Genomic DNA, 22,166 nt, shown 5'->3' with positions numbered 1-22,166 from the left:
GTTGCACTGCGCGACCTGGAAGATTGCGCATCCGAAGAGTTTAGAATTTCAGTTTTTTTGTGGTTGTAGCCTTCTGGCAGACAGGACGAGATGGGCCTACTATTCGGTGACTGTGTGCCCCTCACCCGCGGTCGGAACGAGCAAAAAATGGAACCCAGAGGAGTGAGCGTCGTCATAACGACTGCTGAAGTTGGACTGCCCGCTGGCGTAATGGAGTTCACGCCATCCGAGTACTTCGAAATATGGTAGTTTTCTTGTGAGCACAAAAAGCTCAAGATCGGAAAAGTTCAAAGAAGGGCAGCTCGTTTTGTATGATCGTGAAATAGGAGAGAAGGGAAGGTTTTCATGGTCATGTACTTACTTATACAGAAAACAGAAACGTTCTAGTACGTGAGTTAGTGAAAAACCTACCAAATATTGTCATATATTTTCCAAACGGTAATTGTTGAAGCTATTTATGTTTATTCTTTCGTCTGGCCATAATACTGTTTCTACAATATATACCGAGACTGGATTACGCCACATTCTTTACTGAGCGTGCTGCTGAACGAATTTTTCGATATCCCTGTGAGAAATAGTTGTTTCAGCAATGTTTTCGGCTTTCGAGTTCCGATTTCCGAATTAAAATGAAAGCTTTAACTTTATTTACTTCAAGTCGACAGAGAAATGATACAGATAACAACTAGTCAATATCAGATTCAATGTGTGCTAATGAGTTGAACAGCACATACGTACCTTTATAAGACTATTCTCCCCATGATATTTGTACTGTTACTTTACGTAAGGCATTTATCTCCTACGCTGGAATCATGTTTTGTTTTCATTTAAGTCCTTGATTAAACGAACCTCAAATGCTGCATACTACATGAACAATGCTTACCAAGCAATGCTATTCTCTGGTAGATTGTCACGGGCATGAACCGCGAGTTGCGGCTGCATCTTTTCACGAATTTCACATCACCAAGTTTCTGCTCCGAATGCAAAAATACGCAAATGATCAAACAAGCGAAATCAGAACTCACACCGGAAGATTTAAGTGTTCGTTTTTCCCGCGCGTTGTTCAGAACTGGGGCGGTAGCTTGAAGGTGGTTCGATGAACCCTCTGCCAAGCACCTTAATTGTGAATTCCAGACTCTCTCTCTCTCTCTCTCTCTCTCTCTCTCTCTCTCTCTCTCACACACACACACACACACACACACACACACACACACACTCTCTGTCGTCCTTCCGTTTTAAACATGGATACCATGTAATAGGACTCTATTCCTGTGTCTGCTTCATCTTGAAATGTCCGCGAATGCTTCATATTGCACTAGCATTGTTTGTATAATTTAGGATCACTCACTTCGGTTGACTAAAGCTTTTACGCTTGCTCGTATTCAACTTCCTCTAACTTTCGAATAAATTAATTGTCGAAATGATCTACACAAATTTTCATTTCCAAGAGAGAAAATTTTATTGACTATTGTCTGTCTTTGCTCTGCATTATGCTTTATAGTCTGTTCACCTATCTCGCTTCGAGCAGAATTACCCGTTATATATATGTATGTCACTCTGCAATATTGCGTGCGGAGTAGCGGATCTTCCGACAAAGCTTAACTGACTTCCAGAGCTGGACTCACAGACCGTCGCTTTAGCCGTCAAGCTCTCGTCAGAACAACTATCCAGTTATGCCCTAAAAACTAAACTGAAAAAAAAAAAATATTATCAGGAAGGCGACAGGAATGCCAGGAAGCTTTAAGAAAGGTCTCTTCCTTACCCCGCCCCGTTTTCTTTGTTGCATAGATAATGGGCAAGATTTCCAAGCAGTGAAGGCATTTACATTGATTCTAGATATTCATTGATGAATGGCTCGAAATCGAGACAAGCCATCATGATTTAGATACACTACTGGCCATTAAAATTGCCACACCAAGAAGAAATGCAGATGATAAACGGGTATTCATTGGACAAATATATTATACTAGAACTGACATGTGATTACATTTTCACGCAATTTGGGTGCATAGATCCTGAGAAATCAGTACCCAGAACAACCACCTCTGACCGTAATAACGGCCTTGATACGCCTGGGCATTGAGTCAAACAAAGCTGGGATGGCGTGTACAGGTACAGATGCCCATGCTGCTTCAACACGATACCACAGCTGATCTAGAGTAGTGACTGGCGTATTGCGACGAGGCAGTTGCTAGGCCACCATTGACCAGACATTTTCAATTGGTGAGAGATATGGAGAATGTGATGACCAGGGCAGCAGCCGAACATTTTTTGTATCCAGAATGGTCCGTACAGGACTTGCAACATGCGGTCGTGCATTATCCTGCTGAAATGTAGGGTTTCGCAGGGATCGAATGAAGGGTAGAGCCACGGGTCGTAACACATCTGAAACGTAACGTCCACTGTTCAAAGTGCCGTCAATGCAAACAAGAGGTGACCGAGACGTGTAACCAATGGCACCCCATACCATCACGCCGGGTGATACGCCAGTATGGCGGTGACGAGTACACACTTCCAATGTGCGTTCACCGCGATGTCGCCAAACACGGATACGACCATAATGATGCTGTAAACAGAACGTGGATTCATCCGAAAAAATGACGTTTTGCCATTTATGCACCCAGGTTCGTCGTTGAGAACACCATCGCAGGGGCTCCTATCTGTGATGCAGCGTCAAGGGTAACCGCAGGCATGGTCTCCGAGCTGATAGTCGAAGATGCTGCAAACATCGCCGGACTGTTCGTGCAAATGGTTGTTGTCTTGCAAACGTCCCCATCTGTTGACTCAGGGATCGAGACGTGGCTGCACGATCCGTTACAGCCATGCGGATAAGATGCCTGTCATCTAGACTGCTAGTGATACGAGGCCGTTGGGATCCGGCATGGCATTCCGTATTAACCTTCTGAGCCCACCGATTCCATATTCTGCTAACAGTCATTGGATCTCGAGCAACGCGAGCAGCAATGTCGCGATACGATAAACCGCAATCGCGATAGGCTACAATCCGACCTTTATCAAAGTCGGAAACGTGATGGTAGCATTTCTCCTCCTTACACAGGCATCACAACGACGTTTCACCAGGCAGCGCCTGTCAACTGCTGTTTGTGTATGAGAAATCGGTTGGAAACTTTCCTCGTGTCAGCACGTTGTAGGTGTCGCCATGGTTCAAATGGCTGTGAGCACTATGGGACTTAACATCTGTGGTCATCAGTCCCCTAGAACTCAGAACTACTTAAACCTAACTAACCTAAGGACATCACACACATCCATGCCCGAGGCATGGATTCGAACCTGCGACCGTAGCAGTCGCGCGGTTCCGGACTGAGCGCCTTAACCGCGAGACCACCGCGGCCGGCAACCTTGTGTGAATGCTCTGAAAAGCTAATCATTTGCATATCACAGCATCTTCTTCCTGTCGGTTAAATTTCGCGTCTGTAGCACGTCATCTTCGTGGTGTAGCAATTTTAATGGCCAGTAGTGTTTGGTTGGTTTGTTTGGGGGAAGAGACCAAACAGCGAGGTCATCGGTCTCATCGGATTAGGGAAGGATGGGGTAGGAAGTCGGCCGTGCCCTTTCAAAGGAACCATCCCAGCATTTGCCTGGAGCGATTTAGGGAAATCACGGAAAACCTAAATCAGGATGTTCGGACGCGGGATTGAACCGTCGTCCTCCCGAATGCGAGTCCAGTGTGTTACCACTGCGCCACCTCGCTCGGTGCCAGTAGTGTAGTTGTCCGTCACTTGAGGACTAAAAATCGACGATCGACGTGTTGTATGTCCGATTAGACTGGTGCTCCGTTTTTTATGACATCGCTGTTTCGGGAAAGGGGGGGGGGTCAAGTGTTATCACGGTGGAAACGAGAGAGGTTGCCTCTCCGGAGAGCGTCGAAGTCTGGCGCTGGTTGTCCGGCAGACGTGCCTCAACTGGAAGCAGGGCGGTGTTGACAGGTGTTTCGTGGACTCGCCGGCAGCGGGCGCGGCATGGCACGGCGCCGAACCCTTGCCGTGCTCGGCCGCTGCGGCTGTCGCCGGCGCTGGCGCTGGCGCTGCTGGGTGTGCGCGCGGCGCCCCGCTGCCGGCGGCAGCTGTGTCGGCAGACATCAGACGGCCATTGTGCCGCGCTGAGGGCCCAGGAGCGGCCAGCTGGAAGCTGCGCCACCCCACGCAGCCCCTGCCGCCGGCTGCCGTCGCTGCTGCTGGCTCCAAAAAACCTGGCCGGATCACCGCCCTGGGTGCAATGCGCGCACAGCCAGAGACACTGGACCCGGCTGGTCCCCCGCGATACGTTTGTGCCCGGCTTCCGCAGAAATTTATCTGACAAGCAGATCATCCGACCTGTTAACACTTTGCCTTCCGCACCACTCGTACGAATCTATTCGCTTGGCGCCGTGTGGTGTGCGTACTGTAAGACCTTCGGTACACACACCATCAGATTATTTGTCTTGTCGCTCTAAGAAGTAGGCGAGTGTCAGCAATATGTCTCGTGGTCTTATCGTGGCGTGTTTATCTTCTGCCGTTAGGTCAGACGATAGAAATGCCACTTGCACGCTTAGAGTAGCAGATTGACGGTCTCCAACTTTAAACAGAACTTGATTAATTTCCCCACACACATTTATTAAAATAATAAAAAATCGTAAACCTTACTTAACTTGATTCTGGATGCTATTTACAATTGACAATCTGAAGTTCCTTTGGTCTTGGTACGTTAATCTTATTCTCACATATCTCTGATACTTGACAAAGTGTCTATATATTTATCTTCATGGCTATGTACAGGAATATGGTAATCTAAGGCGCAGACTGAAACTTGACTATAGACTGGTACAGACAAATGCAGACTAATGCAGACTGACTAATCGGAGGTCTGTACACTCGTTATAATACCTCGCGCGTTCAGGTATCACTGCGCGAGTGTGATCCGCTAGGAGAAAAGGTTCTACGTTAGCAGCAATCTCATTGGCTGCGTTACATATTAATACGCGGATCGGCGGAAGCAGAATTTGGTCCGTCTCTAAGACAGTGCCATCTCGTAGTGCGGAGACGGACGAGCGCTGCGCTTGCGCTGTTGTGCTTAGCGGGGCGCGCTCTATTGGGAAAGTTGTGTACGCGCTGACTACGCGAAACTATGTGCACAACACGCGGGCAGCGCTAGTTCGGATTAGTTGGCTTGTCGCCGGACGATTGTCACCTTTCCGTTGATGACAAGCTTCAAACACATTGACTTTAATTTTCCTGAAATCTTCTATTTTGCCGTATCGTTCTACAAACACGAATCTTCTTTTCAAGCAACTTCTCTGCAAGTTCTACACTGTTATAGTAATCATCCCCGCACAAGTGAAAAATGTTCAAATGTGTGTGAAATCTTGTGGGACTTAACTGCTAAGGTCATCAGTCCCTAAGCTTAGACGCTACTTAACCTAAATTATCCTAAGAACAAACACACACACCCAGGCCCCAGGGAGGACTCGAACCTCCGCCGGGATCAGCCGCACAGCCCATGACTGCAGCGCGTATGACCGCTCGGCTAATCCCGCGCGGCGCAGAAGTGAAGCCACTTTCCATCACAAGGTATCAAAAGTTCCATCACTGTTTTTGCTAAGGGCTGTCCAGCGCCAGAATATATCTTGAACGAGGAAATGTATCCCGTACTCTAATCACACAGTATCCGAATGAGTATGCCGTATTTAGTAATTTTCGACGGATTGTAAACTTTGCAATGTAACCGTCCAAGCCACGGTATCATTCTTTCAATTTAGATGTTTTGACTTAGTTTAAACGTTTCTTTAAACTTTTTGGAAAAATAATCAATTACGAATTGCACTTTGACAAGCCGGTCGGCATTATCCGGTTTATTCTTGCTTTCGGAAAAATGTAAAAATTATAATATTTGGCCGGCCAGGGTGGCCGAGCGGTTCTAGGCGCTACAGTCTGGAACCGCGCGACCGCTACGGTCGCAGGTTCGAATCCTGCCTCGGGCATGGATGTGTTTGATATCCTTAGGTTAGTTAGGTTTAAGTAGTTCTAAGTTCTAGGGGACTGATGACCTCAGAAGTTAAGTCCCATAGTGCCCAGAGCCATTTGAACCATTTTATAATATTTGACTGAATCGGTTGCGGGACATTGTTTTGCGAAATATCGGTGTGTGTATCAACGGATTCGTTGACCAAAATCATCGATCCATGCTTTTTTTACAATTCCCATAAGGATAGCAAGACAACGTCGACAATTTTTTAAATCCAGTTTCCTTCTATTGCAATTTTGACTGTAGTACTCGTTGGTTTCGTTGCTCATATATTCAGTTATATCGTTCCCAATATATAATTCTACGATATCCTCGACGCTCTGTATCTCTTTGGGAAATATGTTTGGACTCGGGGACCGTCTCTCGAATGGCCACTAACTAGGTACTTAGGAGAGGTCCCTCTACAACATAGCTGGCACTCGTCACATTCCGTGATTAACACGTCTAATGGTCCCCTTGTGAAAGGGAGCAAGGTTCTACATCTTTTTTCATATAACTCATTTGGCGAGTTTGACACTGTATCGTGCCTCAAAGGCTAAGTTTGATATGATGTCCAGGTAACGATTGAGAGCTATCTACTCGAAGTTAGTGAGGTAATTTGCTTTGATTCGTAAGTGGTTGTCTCCGTGATAAAGTACCAGACTGTAGATCCAAAGATCTCGGGCTATATCCCCAGTCAGTCCTAGAATTTTTACCTGATGCTTTTCACTTCTTTCACCTCACGCAATGTTTGTTATTGCGAGAAATGGCGAGTTACACCTTGGTTTCTACGTTAATCTGTATATTCTCCTATATCTGGCTGGTAAGTCAGTTCAAAGCCTGGAGGAAGGTAAAGTATACCGCCTTTCGTAGGACCATGCCTAGTATGTCCTGTGGTGTTTAAGCTGCCCTTCCAGTTGTTGACAGCTGTATCTCTTTCTTCAAATAAATGGTTAGCGTATTTTATCAACGTATCCAAAGTATATCTTTGCATGTTGTTTGATTTTTGATTAAGTGATCTGAAATTACACACTTCTTAAGATTAAAGTCAAAGTATTAAGAAAAATTGCATTCATATACAAGGATTAAAGTGCTACTGGAAATTAAAAACCGGAAATTAAAAAAAAACGTAATAATGACAAAATCCATTTGGATATCAACAAAAATAACCAGCAAAAAACTACACATTAGTACTCTTCATAGTGGTGGCTCAGAAACTGAACATTGAGGACAGGCATTCAACTTTGATGCCATATATAACACCTTCTTTGCTTAGAGAACTTCACATCTGATCACTTTAGTCGATTTACGTGATGCTTTCATGTCTACCAGTGTATAATTTTGATTGGTATTATTAACGTTAAACAAATGTATTTTGAAAGCTATATTTTTTGGGTTGTTTAGGTAAGTGTAACCTGGCACCAGCATTCGACTAGCTAAATATAGGAAACCTCCCAAAATCACCTGAAACTGGCCGGGAGAAATGAGTTTTAACAACCAGGAATTGAACTACGGTGGTCTTCGTCTCCATCGTTTGGCACAGAATGTTGTGCAGCCATGTCAACTCATATTTCCCGTCGCGATCAGCGGTTTAGTAGAATCACAGACAGTCGTTGCTAAAATGAGCGATAATTTAGCTATGAGTAAAACGTCTATAGCCCCAGATTTCAGAAGGGGGCTAGTGTCCCTCTTACAATCGCGTCCTTAGGCATGCCAATGAATATGTGGCTGCCAACCGATTCTCGGTAAACGGCATTCCGTATCTAGTGTCAGGATTAACGTTTTCAAACACCTGCCGTCCCGCTTTATATAGACTACCTATATATTTTATGGGCCTTTTTGAGATGGCAACAAGATACCGCCGTTCGAAAGGACATTCAATATCAGGTATTAGAAGAATCGCCCATTAATGCTTACAGTTTGTTTACTTGGCTGATTAAGTTTCATTACGCAATATTTACACGAAACTGCGTTGTTCCAACATGCTCCGACTTTATCTTTAACATTTGGCCCAGTTTTTTCCATTAATTTCCGGTGAACATTGTTAACCGGAGAAGTCCTGCCATGAAGAGAAGTGGGACCGCAGATCATCTATTTTTGTTGGGCCGCATGTCGGATAACAGGCAGGTCCGCTGTCTGGGGCGCCTATAGTCACGTCTTCCCTGTTTGTCGGAGCTCAGTTCGAAGCGGGACTCATCACTGAAGACAATTCTACTCCTCTCAATGAGATTCCACGAGAAAGACGAGTCTGGAGACGCCCAGACGCCAGTGGATTGGGGTACCAAGTTAACTGTCGCCCACCATATGGTCTGACAGCCAGAAGTGATGGTCTGGGGTATCATTTAATTTCATAGCAGGACCCCTTTCGTTTACATTCACGGCACCCTTACAGCACAGCGGTACGTCGACGATATACTACGCCCCATTCTGTCGCCCCTCATTGCAAGGCTTCCTGGGTTTTCATTTCAGCAAGACAATGCCGCCCGCACACGGTGACGGTTTCTACTACTTGTCATCGTTCTTACAAAATCTTACCTGTGTTTGTCTGTACATGTATGTCACATCTACCGATTCCAGTCCTAATCGTATCATTTCTTCATGGTGCATCGTCCTTTATAGAGTCTATTAGTGATAAAAATTCCTTCCAGCACCAGGATTAGAGCCCATTTCAGCAGACTGGCGTGCATTAGCGACCTCGGCTTCTCGGGCAAGCTATTGTGCAACTGAGAATTCTTTCCCTCTGTGATCATGCTTCTATCGATGCGACATCAAACTTCAACATTCCTTTCTCCTTTACTTAAAAGCCCGATGTCCCAGGCGTAAATTAGGAGCGGTGGCAGGAAGCCAGTGGCCCGCACGGCAGTCCTGAAGATTCTAAGGATTGCGAGGGCGTTTCGGCAGGGTGCGATGCCTTTGGCCGCGACTGTATCCCGGACCCCGGAGACCCACCACCACGGTCGAACGACACGAAGAGCCGGGCGGCGCTATTTGGCCAAGCGGATTAGCAAGCTGCAGCGGCGGCGGCGTCTTCACCCTGTTAGCGGTGTCTGGCGCACAAGAAGAGGAAGATGACAAACAGAGGAGCCGCGCCGGGCCAAACTGGAGCAAACAGCCGAGGGCCGGGCCCGGCCGGCCGCAGGTAGGGAAGACACTGCGCGCTGACAAAGATCCGCCACTTAAGGCTTTCAGCCGACACCGAGCCGGCGCCGACGCGAGCACACACGCTCACACACACACACCCGGCATGCTACCCCCGCCCGCCTCCAGATCGCCCTCCAAATTGTTTCTCTTTGTTTCCGCCCCCGCTCTCGGGTTACAGTTTCCGCGTCGCGGGGGCGGCCGTCCGCTGCCTGCGGTCGCCCGACCATTAACTTGCTCCACCAAAGCGCCGCACGAAAGGATAAACATCTCTATAAACTGACCCTGCCGCTCTCTCCGATTTACCATCGCCGCTACAGCTGTCGCTCCGGACATAAATTTCCCACGCCAACAACCCTGCATCTGGTCACAAGCTGGTGACAATCCCCTTTTTTCGCTGGCAAAAAATTTACCACTGGCCTTCGAATAACTCTCTGTCGTTATTTATGTATCACATATTTCAGTCTCAGATTCTACTCCCTCCAACTACTGTTGAGCAATTATCAATAATGAATTGCGTAGATGAATTATCAACTATGTGTGTTGTGTGTATACCACATTAGTGGTAGTAGAACACAAAAAGAGAACAGTTCATCTTATCTTGTTACGGTGTCAGTTTCCAGAAACAGCTACAAACCATTCAGATACTCCAGAAATGACGTCGGGTCTTGCTACGAAATGACTGAAATACTTTTCTTAGAATTGCACATTTTTTATTAAAAACTTTGTTGTCACATCCATAAAGTTCACAACTCTTTTCATGAAATAGTGTAAGTTTAAGTTAGATTAAGTAGTGCGTAGGCTTAGGGACCGATGACCTCTGCATTTGGTCCCATAAGACCTTACCACAAACTTGCCACTGATGAGTAAAACGGCGCGAATGTGTCGAAATATTTTGATTTAAATGTCTTTGAAGCTGCCAGATAATTCGAAAAGATAGTTCCCTTCTGTCAAGTCGCTAACTCTGACCATGACATCATCATCTTTTTTGTGCTACGACGATGGCATTTCTCATTATGGTTTCCTTATGATGATAGAATTCCCTGTACCCAGCGTCTTCGTCAGAGAACTATCTTGTACGAATTGAACTTGACTTGCGAGAAAAGCCGTCATGCTCTTTCTTTTTTAATGTTTCAATGTCCGTCTTTACAATGGGACCAACAGGAGCATTAGACCTTTTTAAAAGTGCTCCTCGAAGCGCTACGGCGTAGCCTATCCGACGAGAAAGGCGTTGGTGGCAGAATGGCCGTGAGAGGTTGCACGTCTACCGCCGTCGGTTGCGGCCTCTTTGCAAACATTATCCTTCCTTTTAGCGATCGGCGGACCTGCAGAGCACTATTTTGCGGGGAGCGCTACCTGCGTGGGAACGCGTGGGCGGTAATTGGGGTGGCACCTCAAAGGCCCCGCCGCGGATCGAAAGCGTCCGCCCTCTGGACAGCTTCACGCCAGGGCGCGCGCTTTGTCTGTAAGATCACTCCCCGGAAAGAAGAAATAAAAAGTAATAAAATATCTGGTGGTGGGGCCAGCCTGACCTTACTGGCAGTCTGTTTCCGCGTAATCGCGCACATCAGCCTCTGACGTCATTACATGAAACGTTACTTACTCTCGCGTCCGCATCTTTAACCAAGGGCATCCGTCTGGTGTGAACAGCTCTGGAACGCGGCAACTTTCCGTGGGTGTAATGCTTGTCTGAAGTGCTCTGAAACAAGTGTATTTCTAGTCATAGCTAGTGATGTACTACCCCTTTCATTTCCAGCTCGCGGAACTTCCATTTGTTCCTATTGCAGTCGATCCGTAGCAGACGACAGGATACACACTAAGCTCACGGTTTTGCTTTACCAATAGTTACCTTTTTTTCAGGTCTAAGCTTTCTCAGGTACGACAGAACTGATGTGCGCGGAAATGTCGCTAAAACACCAGGTCGTAATGAGAGATGAAACAGCAAAATAAATTAATATTTTCATTGAGTTTCGAAGGAGCAGAACGCTACTTCCTGTTACTAAGTTTGGTCGATATTTGAAATATCACAATAGTTCTTGAGTACTATATAAACATTTGCTGCTCTCGCTCCTACGGAGATAATGACGGCTGCTTAAAACGTCTTTACTGACTGATGACAGTCATCTGTCATCGACGAGAAGAAATAATTTTGTCGCCAACAGTTTAGCATGCTGAAGACAAAAGGAAATGGAAAATGAAGCTACGAAGCTACTTTTTTGTTTTTCACCTTATTACTCACTCCGATCTCGTGAAAGTTAAAGGAGAAGTAAACATTGCTATCAAGTCTCAGTTATTGACAAATACTCAGGCAGTGACTGCTGACATCGCAAAGGATTTGTTGTCTTGTATCGTCTAATTTGGTTTTGAGGTTCTAGAATACATCTTTTCCAGTTTGTTAGTGTCTTCATAAAGTTTTGTTTCAGGACATATTCCATTACACGTCTCTCAACACTGCTGGGAGTAAATGTGTTGTGACTAATTTACTTTGTTCTTTAACGTTTCAGACATTCTGCTCAGGTTACTCGGAATCGTATCTGAAAAGCAAGTGGCTCGGTGGTTAAGCGGATGATTCATTGGCCCGGGAATCCGTCCTCTGTTGGCGCTATGATTATTCATTTCTTTATCGTTCCTTTCATTTGGGTAAATGATTGGAATAGGGTGTGACAAATGTCAAGCTGCGCCATGACTGGGAGTCCACTTGAAGCCGTAGTTGCCCCAGTAACTGGCTACGTACCAACAACCTTCGGGTTTATCTCAAATTTATCTTGTCTTAAAAATATGCTGTCATTTTCAGACCATGTTTAATTCCTGGACGTTGACAGAGATATCCATCTCAGTTTGTTTCTTAATGGGTGAGTGTCGAAAGCCATAAACTGTGCCTCGCATTTCATGATCGCTATGGTGGCTATTCTCAGGAAAATCGAAACAGTGTAATAAATGAACAGCTCATTAATAAATTCGGTCTACTGTCTTCTGAATAGATTTTTGCTGTACCAGTGTAGATTTCGAAGCCAACGGACCTTCATTGCTACTCATATGTAAATGTACCAGACATTCTGTTCAGGAAATATGCAATCTTATCTCAAAAATAAGTAGCTCGGTGGCTAATCGGGTAAAGTCCACCATAATTTCGCCAACTAGTACTACTACTACGTGATCAGGCCCAGTGGACCGCACGCATCTACAAGTTTCCTCCTCCACTGTACTCTGTCCATTGCTGCTATCCGCCATTCGTCCACATCTATTGACATTTGTTTTAAATCTTCATGGAGTCCATCCCTCCAACGCTTCTTGGGTCTCCCTGGCGGTCTCTTTCCTGTAGGTGTGAAATCCAGGAGCTTCCGAGGCCATCTGTGATCCTCCATCCGGGCCACATGGCCGACCCACTGCAATCGTTTGGCTTTGCAGCTCCTGCTATGTTGGGCTGCTGGTATAGTTCCTCAAGCTCTTGGTTGTATCTGATCATCTGATCCTCCATTCCCCTGTATCTGCATCCAGAACCGGACCGAAGATCTTCCGAAGCACTTTTCTCTCAAAGACAAGGAGCTTATGGAAGTCCTGTTTCCGGATACTCCATGTCTCACAGCCATATAGAACAACAGGCTGGATCAGGGTTTTGTACAGTCGAATCTTGAACTGTCTGGAGAGAGATTTCGCCAACGCCAATTAATAATATAGAACGGCAATAAATTTGGGGACAATATCATAGAAAATGAAGAAGAAGAAGGTGAGGATGAGAGGGGAGATATGATACTACAAAAAGAAGTTGATAGAGCAGTAGAAGAAGTAAGTGAAACAAGGCCCCTGGACTACACGACAATCCGTCACAATTATTTAAATCCTTGGGACAGCAAGTAGTCTCACAATTATTCCACTTTGTGTCCAAGATATGTGAGACAGACGAAATATCATCAGACTTCAGGAACAGTGTAATAATTCCAGTTCCAAAACAGGTGGGTGCTGATAGGTCTGAATATTCTATGCGGTTTCGGGATTGTAGCCGGATCATGTTGACTTCTTGCCACAATATTTCGGGTGGCAAGCGTGCAGCCATTTTCACCTGTGTATCCGCCACTGGAGACTGCTAGCTCACGGTGACGGCTTCAAAGGAAAAACTGCCGCGGAGACGCATGCGATAGTAGGCAGGTGGTCATAATGTTCTGGCTGATCAATGTATATGCCCTCCGTACGGGCCCTAATTTAGAAGAAACGTTCTGCAGTCAGCCTCAAAAGCCGATTCTCAAAATTTTCTCAATAGTGTTTTCAATTCTTTCAGTGTCTTCCCTACTCCAGGAACCCCTATTAGTTTTGCCTCCATAGAGGAGATTGTGCAACGATCAAACGACGGTATGTTTGTTCGAACCTCCTGGTTAAAATTTAAACGCGAAATTTAAAACTTCAGATTTCCTATTGCTGTCTTTTATTGCCACGTTAGAATGATCAACGAGTGACTGTATAGAAGTCTTAGACTCATTTAGCGATTTTACGGAGGACCAGAAATTTCTCGGGTTCTCGGCAATATCTTTTGTTACGGTATGACGGTGAAAGTTGTTGTGCACTTCGCTCATCGATCTTATTACCGATGCACCAATTTATACTAATTTTGGCAAGCTGGTTCAGACGGGAGCGGGATGTGGTAGATGTGCCGAAATGAAGAGGCTTATACAGGATGGAGTAGCGTGGGGAAGTATATCGAACCAGTCGTCGGACCGAAGACCTCATCAACAACAATGCACTGTAGGTACTATAGATAAGCATTTCTGTCTTGTCGACATCGCAATGATTGCCTTTACATAACGACCAGAGTTCCGCTCTACCAAAACTATTGTTCGGCAGTCTTGGTATACTACATAAATGACGTAGTAAATGGTAGAATTACCGATAATATTGACAGAACTGGCAGGGAAAGCAACATAAATGAATGTGAAAGAGAGAAAATTGGAGCAGACAACTTCTCTTTATTTTTTTGTTAATTTGATCTTTTGTTTTGCTCATAATTAGAACCTCAGATCGTTCAGTGTCTGACCATTACGTATTTTATATTCCTACAGAATATAAATTACAGTCTGTAGGTAATAAAAGTTGGTTGCTCGCAGAACTTCTGCGTATTTATGTAACCAAGGCAATTACTTTTGATGCAAGTACACTTTACAAGCAAAAACATGCAAAATATATATAATGATTGCTGTTTTTTGTACTCAGTTCAACGTTCTTCATCATGCTCAAAGGCAAGAGTTTCCTGTTATTATTGATAAGTGCGACAGCTGTTCACGAGTAACTGAAACGTGTTTTATATAAGATCGACGAAGTATTGAGCGGTATTTGATGTATTTTTGTTTGGAGGTTCTTTTCTTTTACCTTTTCGTTGAGGAAATTGTGCTTTATAGCGCTATGGAATAAATTTGTATCTTTTTAAATTTTTAGTACAACATTGCTTCTGTTTCATGTAACAAATCAACAATTTTCGAGCAAAACCTGAATTACACTTTGACTACTTTGGTTTTACTATAAATACACTATTTATTATATAACAGACAGGGGGATAACTACGTAAACAAAAATGTTCCCTAGGTCACTGGCGCTTTATATATATTCAGTCATGAGGCTGATCCCGGTGGAGGTTCGAGTCCTCCGTCGGGCATGGGTGGGTGTGTTTGTCCTTAGGATAATTTAGGTTAAGTAGTGTGTGAAATGGTACAAATGGCTCTGAGCACTATGGGACTTAACTTCTGAGGTCATCAGTCCCCTTGTCCCGGTCCGGCATACAGTTTTAATCTGCCAAGAAGTTTCATATCAGCGCACACTCCGCTGCAGAGTGAAAATCTCATTCTTGAAATATGCCCCAGGCTGAGGCTAAGCCATGTCTCCGCAATATCCTTTCTTTCAGGAGTGCTAGTTCTGCAGGGTTCGCAGGAGAGCTTCTGTAAAGTTTGGAAGGTAGGAGACGAGGTACTGGCAGAAGTAAAGCTGTGAGGACGGGCCGTGAGTCGCGCTTGGGTAGCTCAGTTGGTAGAGCACATGCCCGCGAAAGGCAAGCACTCAGTTTTAATCTGCCAGGAAGTTTCAGTCCCCTAGAACTTAGAACTACTTAAACCTAACTAACCTAAGGACATCACACACATCCGTGCCGGAGGCAGGATTCGAACCTGCGTCCGTAGCGGTCGCGCGGTTCCAGACTGTAACGCCTAGAACCGCTCGGCCACCACGGCCGGCCGGCCAGTGTGGCCACGCGGTTAAAGGCGCTTCAGTCTGGAACCGTGCGACCGCTACGGTCGCAGGTTCGAATCCTGCCTCGGGCATGGATGTGTGTGATGTCCTTAGGTTAGTTAGGTTTAAGTAGTTCTAAGTTCTAGGGGACTGATGACCTCAGATGTTAAGTCCCATAGTGCTCAGAGCCATTTGAACCATTTTGAACCACCACGGCCGGCTAAGTAGTGTGTAAGCTTAGGGACGGATGACCTGAGCAGTTAAGTCCCATAAGATTTCACACATACATTATACTCAGTCGGTTTGTATACGGTTCACTGCTTCCGGTTCTTAGGGGAGTCTAGTAAGACTCTGATTGCACACATAAAGAAAGCGATCGTTATGAAGAAACGCCCGGTAGGTACGCAACACACCTAACGCTCAGGTAACACGGGTACAGTCTTAATTGGCCAAAGTTGCTAGAAAACCTACCGTTGTCTACGATTACTTACAGTAGTCTACGATAGTTTTACCTCTTTAGTAGCGACTGAAGCACGACAATGAAGCAGCGAGTTCTAAACGTAGGTTGACGTAGTAGAAATGGTATTTAACAGACAGCAGTTGGGTTTGATTTGATCAAATTCTACTTTTTCACTGCACGTCGATGAAGCCAGACGTTTTGACCTGCGAGGGGACGTGTTCATCAGTGTATTTGGTCAGATGGCAGTACGGAAGAAACTCGTACGTGGAGAGCGTCCTCCGGTGCGCAGTAGGGCAGGGCCCGCGCCCCGCAGTCTGCTTGTGGAGGCACGGCGCGCCGGCGCCTCCGCAGCCGCCTGCCGCTTTGCGCGCGCCACGGCCACGCGCTGACTGAATTAAGGCGACAGCGACGTCGGCGACTGTGCCGGCGCTCGAGCTGCGGCTGGCCGCGCCATGTTTTAAACATGCCCGCCGCGTCCACAGCGCGCGCTCTCGTAAAGAGCTGGAGGGACGGCCGCTCTTCCCGGCGCCTCGTCACGTCTTCCCTTCCCGAGGATTCCACCGCCGCACAAACCGCACCATCTCCATGGGAATTTCGGTTCGGCGTGTCGGCTGCACAGACGGATTGCGCGAGTCAAGTAATTTCATGGCAAGATCTAGAATCTTCCAGCCGTCAGCGACTGTTCCTGAGCTACATACTTCTCGGTAGAGGATAAGGTCTTCCATACAGGGATAAAAACCTGCGCGTTAGGTAGCCTGGAGTCAGTTGCGCTCGATTTGTGTTGTGCTGTGACTTAATTCCTTTTGAAAGCATGCCACTAACTTTTTTACTTTAAAACACTAAACTCCTCCCGAACAGACCATGAAGGCCCAACGGCACCGACCGGTCGCCGTGTCATCCTCAGCCCACAGTTGTCACTGGATGTGGTTATGGAGCGGCATGTGGTCAGCACACCGCTCTCCCAGCCGTATGTCAGTTTCCGAGACCGAAGCTGCAACTTCTCCATCAAGTAGCTCCACAGTTTGCCTCGCAGTGACTGAGTGCACCCCGCTTGCCAACAGCGCGCGGCAGACCGGATGGTCACCCATCCAAGTGCTAGCCCCGCCCGATAGCGCTTAACTTCGGTGATCTGACGGGAACCGGTATTGCCACTGCAGCAAAGCCGTTGGCTTTTTTACTTTAATCTGGGAGTAGATAAGAGACTGTTGTGGTGTAGCCGTAGAACGGGGTATCAGGCAAAAGTGGGTACCTTACGATAGCACCGCAGCTAAAGACTCCAAACCCAAATCGAAGACATTGGCGTCGACACACCCCGAAGTGTTATATTACGCCACCAGCGCAGCCGAGAAATGATGTATGTTTGAGCGCAATGGCTCTCTCCCTCTGTTAGCGATCGATTGCAACAATCTCTTACGACGTAGTACATATCCGGCCCGGTGAGAACAGAACAGTTACGCTGAACTAAATATCAGCAGAGACTACTATACTCTAATATGAACTACCATTCTGTAGTGAAGTGCTAAATTTTGTAAGTGCCAACGGCAGCATCATTCATATTGATCTGTGTGAATACCACTTGTTTAAGAAGTTAAATTACTCTCTCCCTCTGTTAGCGATCGATTGCAACAATCTCTTACGACGTAGTACATATCCGGCCCGGTGAGAACAGAACAGTTACGCTGAACTAAATATCAGTAGAGACTACTATACTCTAATATGAACTACCATTCTGTAGTGAAGTGCTAAATTTTGTAAGTGCCAACGGCAGCATCATTCATATTGATCTGTGTGAATACCACTTGTTTAAGAAGTTAAATTTTAATAAATTACTAATAATCTCTGTGCGTGTTGTCGTATCCGCTCCACCTCCTCAACTACACTTGATCACAATACGCTACCCCTGTTTTTATGCGTGAAATGTTAACCCTTTTTATACATTGCCGGAAAATAAAAACGCAGTGCCCTCAAGGGCAAGGTCATTTCATGGACAAGTGATGTGACAGGCAAAAAAATTAAAAAATTTAAACAAATATTATCCAAGAATCAGTAAATAATGTGCAAAAAGATCTATGCTCATTGCTCCATTAGTTAAAAGTGGTAAAAATCGCTTATTTTATGGGGTGAGTGAGGACATTGGACCTTTAAGACGAATACCTTCAGAAATAGCTTCCTAACATTTAAATTCATATTCGTGCGTCGTAACAATTTTGTCTTCTTGAAATTTATCGTCAATAAAGGTTCTTCTTCAGGTCGCTTAGGTATATACCGACAGGTATTATTGTACATTTGTTTTTTCATGATACTGGTAGGGTAAGGGTGGCGTATTTGACAAATGCGCCGCTGGAGAGCAGCTCCCGGTACTTGCGAAGAACCCTTTGGGAACAAAAGTGGTGCAGATGCCTTGCTGTCATTTTCTTGTTAGTTCTGGAGAAAAATTACATCATCTGTTTTGGTAAGCCGAAAAGTTGTCGTTTGGTTACATAATTTTAGTATTAAGGCTTATTTTTCACGTGCTGCAGATTTTTCATTGCGTGCTTGGCAAATGTGTAGGCATGAAACTAAGCCAAAATGGCCACCGAGTTCGTGCTTAAAGACAGAAGCCGGAGTGGTCCATCCCTCCTTGACAATTAGGAGAGATAGATAATCGGGACAAATGGACCAGTGTTATTTGGGAGAGATGGACCACATGTTTTAATGTGAGAGAGCTGGAGCACAATTGAGTTTAGCTTCAAGGCACGTGCAGTAGTCTCGGACTATGGTTGTTTCTCGGAAGACTGTGCCAGCAAACGGAAGACCAGAATCTCACACGCAGGCCAACTAATCACTTTAGAACTCATCAAAAGACCTACTGATCCCAAACACACCAGAAGAGCAGACTTATCTGCGTAAGTCAAGTTCTTTCACTGACACAACTCCGGACTCAGCTCCTGCTAAATCTTAAAGTTTAAAGATAACCACCTCAAAACTGACTGTTCCTAAGCCAATAGGCTACATACAAAATCTCTGGGAAGAAATATCATCTGTTCCTTCAATTGATCAGTCCATGCATTTTAAGAGAGACACAGCAACTATATCCAAAGGGCTAAACTCTGCAAAAAATATTAAACCTGTAAAGAAAAAGAGGGATAAAAAAGCAGAAAAACGCAAAAAAGATTATCAAAGGAAGATACTAGTGAAGAGGAAAACAGACTGAAGAAGCTAAAAAGAAAAATACTGAAACAGTTCACCGTGTTCATCAGATGCCGACATTGTAGAAGATTACGAACATAACTCTGGTCGATGGGATGAGAATGAATGTGTTGGGTGTGCTGAAATTCATTACGAAACTAACAAAAATGACGATTTGATTCAGTGTGTTTTCTGTTCACGTTGCTCACATGAATGTTGATCAATATCTGGTAATTAGTGTAATTGCTGTGATGAGAGAAGCGCGAGGCAATGCTTGAACAAAGCTAACAACTCATTTGAAAAGCCAATGTTCAGTCAAGATTTATAATAAACTGATAAAATTGTTTTGGACTAACATATTTAATAGTATAATTCCACGTTCATTACGACATTCACCAAATAAAAATATGAAACTTCAACTGACTCTTTTCTTCATGTGTAGCCATTTTCATAGCGTCCATCTCTCCCAGTACACTGGTCGATCTCATCTACACAATTACGGATGAGACGGACGACTCACCTATAATTTCATTTTATCATATGTCTCGTATTTTAAGTGGCAGTGATATATTGCACTTAAGTTTATATGACACTCTATACGAACATGCTGCCAGAAGTCCAAAGGAGCTGAAAACCGCACAAATTTTATAGTGAAGGAAAAAAGTTATTAAAACCTCCCGGAGTTACCCTAGCGTTAACGATAGATGAATTATGGTTAATTTCTAAGAATTTGATTCGAGAGAGAGAGACAAGAGTTATTTTAAACAGCCGCAGCTAGTTGCTCGTTCAGGAAAAACAGCAGTCAAACTCTGACACTGTTTAAAACGAACCCAACAGCTGCGCGTGCAAGGTACTCAAAGGGACCGCGACCCGAGAATGTACTTTCCACTTTCGACGGCGGCTTCTCTCAAGTGCGCGCTCGTCTGCTGGAACTAGTATGCATAGGCGAGCCGCCGCGAATCACGATGCCAGCGGAAACGTGTCTAGGATGGCGTACTCGGCGCGCGCCATAGACCTGGCATTTGTTGTCGGAGACGTGCGCCTCATACCGCCGAGGGATCTCCTTGCGGCGACCGTGGCGCTCCGTTTCTCTTGGCACGCACGACGAAGCACCTGCGTACGAACACCCCTGCCGGTCTTACGTTACTCGCTAGAGAAGATCTAGCAGTGGCACCGATATACTGCAGCTCTCGATTGAGTTCTTGTATTGCCACGGCGATTCATCTGCTCGTCCCCGTTTTTGCTGGCACGTATTCGCAGCGAGGTCACCGTGACCAGTACTGCATTGCACTGTTCTTGTTTGGCGAAGTAACATCTGTTTCAGACCAACATAGCGTGTTAATCACAGAAGAAAACGACCTTAAGCAAAGCACTGGATATGTAACGCAGTTTGCTGATTGTTTTTATCTCGGCGTAAGAGAGGGACTCACTTGAAGTTAGACTTTTGACTCTCCTCTCATTTCTAATAGTGCGCCTTTGGCCAGGGTTTTCGGAGGTTCTCCTTGGCTATAGCCTGAATGCCAGAGCTGTGTCCGATAATTCCCAAATTGGAAGAGATAAACAACGACGCATCCATCCCCAACATCAAAACTTCAAATGGCTCTAAGCACTATGGGACTTAACATCTGAGGTCGTTAGTCCCCTAGACTTAGAACTACTTAATCCTTACTAACCTAAGGACATCACACACATCCATACGCGAGGCAGGATTCGAACCTGCGACCGTAGCAGCAGCGCGGTTCCGGACTGGAGTGCCTAGAACCACTCGGTCACAGCGGCCGGCTACCCAACATCACAGCAAAACGAAATAAAGATGCAAAACTGAATAAGATGTCCTCAAATTTGGCTGGAAAAGACAATGAATGTCTTAAAACAACTTACTCTTCCCTTAATATAGAGAGAATGAAACGTGATTTAAAAAAAAAAAAAGACATTGATAATGCACGTTTGGAGAGTAGCATTGTACGGTAGTGAATCATGGTCACTGGAAAACCCGAAACAGATGAGAATAGAGGCGTTTGGGATGTGGTGCTATAGGAGAATGTATAAAATCTGCTGGATCGATAACATAACAAATGAGGAGGTTCTATGCAGAATTCGATGAAGAAAGGAGAATATGGAAAACACTGACCAGAAGAAGGGATGGGATGATTTGGCAGTTACAAATAGCAAATCGAAAGCCCAAGTTTTAAATTTCGCGTTTAAGAAATTATTCACGGAGGAGAATCGTACTAACGTACCATCGTTTGACCAACAAACAAACTCCCCTGTGGACGACGTAGTAATAAGCATCTCTGTCGCAGAGAAAGAAGTGGAAAAGGTGAAAACTAAGAAGTCGCCAGGTCCAGATAGAATTCCAATTGGTTTTACGACGAGTACTCTACAGCCCTGACCCCTTACTTAGCTTGCATTAATCGCGAATCTTTCGCCCAGCGCTAAGTCCCAAGCGACTGGAAACAAGCGCAGTTGTCTCTTGGGTATAAGAAGGGTAAAAGCACGGATCCGCGAAACTACAGACCAGCATTCTTAACATCAGTTTGCTGTAGAATCCTTGAATATGTTCTCAGTCCGAATATAATATATTTTTTTAAGACAGAGAAACCTATGTCCACCAATCAGCACGATTTAAGAAAGTATATCTGGTGAGAAACTCTGCTTGCTCTTTTCTCACATGATATACTACGAACTACGGATGAAGGGCAACAGACAGAGTCCATATGTCTATATTTCCGGGGACCATTTGCACGCTGCACCGCTGCAGAACATTAACGAAGTCACGAGCATATTGAATAGGGCAACAGATATGTGATTGGCTTGAAGACTTCTTAAGTAATAGACACAGTATATGGTCCTCGACGGCTAGAGCTCACCAGAGACAAGGATATCGTCAGGAGAGCCGTGCGGTTGGAGGCGTCATGTCACGGGCTGCGAGGCCACTTCCGGCGGAGGTTCGAGTCCTAAGACTGGTTCACTTGTAAAGGAGACAGCATGTAAGATGCTGCTGCGGCCTATTCTTGGGTATCGCTCAAATGTTTGGGATCCATACTAGATCGGATTAAAAGAAGCCAGCGAAGCAGTTCAGAGGTGGGCTGGGAGATTTGGTACCGGTAGGGTCGACCAACATGTAAGTTTTACGGACATGCTTCGGGATCTGAAATGGTAATCACTGGAGGGAAGGTGACGTTCTTTCCGACAA

At 45.3% G+C, this 22,166-nt stretch overlaps 1 protein-coding gene and 1 pseudogene across 1 annotated transcript in view; one reads left to right on the top strand and one right to left on the bottom strand.

The window, feature by feature from the left end:
- The window catches only part of LOC124545846 (optomotor-blind protein-like), a 493,801-nt gene that overhangs the window by 238,146 nt on the left and 233,489 nt on the right, over positions 1–22,166 (top strand). The gene's annotated exons all lie outside the window — the stretch shown is intronic.
- Positions 16,855–16,972, bottom strand: LOC124546283 (annotated as a pseudogene).

Source organism: Schistocerca americana, chromosome 8 (genome assembly GCF_021461395.2).
Source record: "Schistocerca americana isolate TAMUIC-IGC-003095 chromosome 8, iqSchAmer2.1, whole genome shotgun sequence".
In the NCBI taxonomy this organism is placed as follows: Eukaryota; Metazoa; Arthropoda; class Insecta; order Orthoptera; family Acrididae; genus Schistocerca; species Schistocerca americana.
Note: the sequence above shows the minus strand (reverse complement) of the source record. Positions and strands in the feature narration are given on the sequence as shown.